Genomic DNA, 3,275 nt, shown 5'->3' on the forward strand with positions numbered 1-3,275 from the left:
ACTCATCTGTCCCATATGGCCACTGCTGCCATTCATGTGCATCATGCTGTACACTGCTGGGTTACCTTGATGGCTGAACTGCTGCTGGGGGAAAGAACTGAAACACAAAAGGACAAATAAAATCACCTGCTGAGAAGTTTACACACTGATTATATTGCCTTCCCCGCACCAGCTGTCAACATGTGAAAGATAAAACTATTTTCACATTTACTTGTTTCTACCTAATAACTGTTTAATGTAGAAACAAACGTCTTCCCCAAAGGAATTTTGAATTTTCAGAAATGCATAGAAATATGTGCATGCCTCATGTAACCTATTTGGAGGCTTCTGTTAGGGCTGTATCATCTGTTGTAATACTATTCTGAACTTTTGCATTTGTCCTCAAGTTATCTTTTCAATATTTAAAGACTGAATGTTCTGATTACAAAGACTGCAGAGGTCCAATATGAATCAGCGGAGCTAAGCGTAAGATACACTTAATCACTCTACTTCCTAAACCAGAGCAGGACAATACAGTCACCAGAGAGACAGCTGGTTTTCCTCTTCCTTTTCCTGCTACAACCTATTTAACAAAGTTTCTACTTCGAACAAAATGAAAGATGCTTCCTGACAACGGCCGTAACTGAAGTTCACCTGTTTCTGGCCAATGCTGCCGACGGCCACCCCTTCATCTCGGCGGACTGGAACACTGCTGCTGACTGAGGATGCTGCATCATAGGATTCTGGGGGTGTCCCATTCTTGATGCTATCATTGGGTTGGGAGGGCTGGATACTCTACTAAATGCAGGATCGGGTTGTTGGCTTATTCCTTAAAACAAAGAAGACACAATATATTTCAGTTATCATTACCTAGTACTTTTAGTTTACCGTCTTGCAGCGATTGGAAGGGGAAAAGACATCCTTTTTTGTGGCAGTATATTCCATTTTTGAGAATGACTGGTATTTAGGTAGCTTAGACTAATAAAAGAAAGGGAAAAGAAAACCAGACAGATGAAAAAACCCCACGGGAGTACTAGTACCATAATTAGGTGGATAGGGGAACTGCTGCGGCGGAACTTGAGCCATGGGAGGGCCTGTCAGAGCAGTTTCCATGCTTCCTGAGGCAGTCACATTCGGCGGTGGACTGAAGGCCTGAGGTTGCTGTTGCTGCTGCATCATCATTGCCATCCTCTGTTGTCTAAAATGATGGCTTATTAGCTCCCTGTTACGCTGAGCCACCATTTGAGCATTAAGAAAACCTTGTTGCTATCCCCCAAAGAAAAGAAAAACCATGTTAGAAAACAGTTTTACAAATTAAATCATGTCAGAGTCAAACTCTAAGACCCAGCATCTCCATTATCAGAACAGTGAGTTAAAAACCCCCACAGCCAGTATAAAAGAAATCATCAAAACATTAGACAGGTTTTCATTAAATTGTCCTTAGTGCTAGACAAATGATAAAGTTGCTTAGATACCAGTCTACATGGGAAAACTACTGGCACACTGAATTGATAGCATGACCTAATGAACAAATCCCTTTGCAATCTCAGGAATAAGGGAGATAAAAACCCATGTTTTTTCACTTGTGCAGGGGAAAAAAAAAATACAACAAAGAGGAATGCTGCGGAACCGTGAAAGGTCTAAACTCTAAACAGACACGTAAAATATGTATGTATTTCAAAATCACTCTTTCGGATGGCTAGTGTAATAATTACTTACTTGTGCTCCCACCTGTGGCTGCAAAACTGGTCTCATCACTGAGGTATTACCACTGACTGGATTTTCCATTTTCATTTCAAGCGTTTGACGGGTCTGATTCATAAACTTGGAAAGAGACATTTTAGCACTATTAGCTTGAAAATACCCACATCTGAATAAAGTCATGTCACCACTTCCTGCAAAAAACCTTTCTTTAGAAACCTCTTGAGTAAGCGCAGCGGTTAATTTTTGCCTTGTCTGATGCACCTGAACAACCAAACTACTTGGTTAAGCAGCTCGAACACAGAAAGAAAACCCCTCTAAACAGTGCAGCACTAACTGGCTTTGGTTTTGTAATTCCCTTGAAATTAGCACTCTTCAAGAATAAATAGCAGACTATCTATTTGTTTTGGGCAAAGGGGTATAACCACTAGCTTTTCTTAAAATTCTGCCTTCTTCCCTCTCCATCACATAAGCCCAAAGCCATATAGACTGAATTAGTGTCACAGAAAAACCAAGAGAGGACACAGTATTTCCTAAGGATTAAACATCACCATTCCATGTCACGCAGCAGCAGCTCGGTTTTACCAGTTTTATTTGTACATTGTATTTAATACCAGGCCTGCATTTTCACATGGGGAATTCAATGTTGAAAACATGCACCGATTTTTCAAGCAGTGATTTCAACCTGGTTTTAAGATCTCTGTAGCTTTAGCTATTCTCTCACCTTTCATCCTAAGAAAATACGTAAGATGACATCAAATGGAAAGCAAACCCATGTATTGAAATGACTAGTTAGAAAACACAGTGAAAAAGAAGTAACACCTGATTTACAGGAGAAATGCAGTTCTCATGTAACGGTGTCTGTGAAGGTTCCAGAAAAAATATTAATCACAGCATGGATAAAGAGAAGATCCAGAGCTACATTGTACAAAAGCACTGTTTTAAGTAGCAATAATGTTCTGTCCTGTAGGAACCAATCCAATCCTTAGCTAAGGAGGTTGATGAAAGAAACAAACTTGTCCTAATAAAGGTTCTTTCACTCCTACAGTTATCAGGCACTCAGTGAGAAGCACTGTCAAAATGAAAGATCTGTCTTCTCAATCACCTGCTGTAATGTCCATTGTCATATTTGTGAAGCAACACAATTCCATGTGCAACTGATTCCATTCTGAAACAAGAAGGAAGTCTAAATGCAGGAACAAGATTACCTGCTGGCCCTGGAGCCTCTGCTGGAGCTGCATACGGAGCTGCTTTGGTGTGCTGGTCCGAGGTCTCATCATGTTTGCTCTGGGATGCAAACTCTGCAGTGGAAAATTGCTCGGTTGGCTCATCTGATTCATCACTGAATTAAAGGATGGCTGCTGTCCCTGAATGTTACTAAAACTTCCTGGCATTGCTGCCCCTTGCCCTTGATAGGGCTGACCATATGGTGAAGGCTTCTGGTCAATCATAACTGAAGATTCCTGACCTTGAAATGAATCTTGTCTGGATTCCAAAGCTTGTCCCTTCAACAGATAGAAAAGTGTTTTCAATAGCAGTGTATTTCTTTCAGTAGGAATTCCTAAAGAAACAGTAAAACTTAGCATGATACAACC

Source organism: Acanthisitta chloris, unplaced genomic scaffold, assembly GCF_000695815.1.
Source record: "Acanthisitta chloris isolate BGI_N310 unplaced genomic scaffold, ASM69581v1 scaffold27857, whole genome shotgun sequence".
NCBI classification, from domain to species: domain Eukaryota; kingdom Metazoa; phylum Chordata; class Aves; order Passeriformes; family Acanthisittidae; genus Acanthisitta; species Acanthisitta chloris.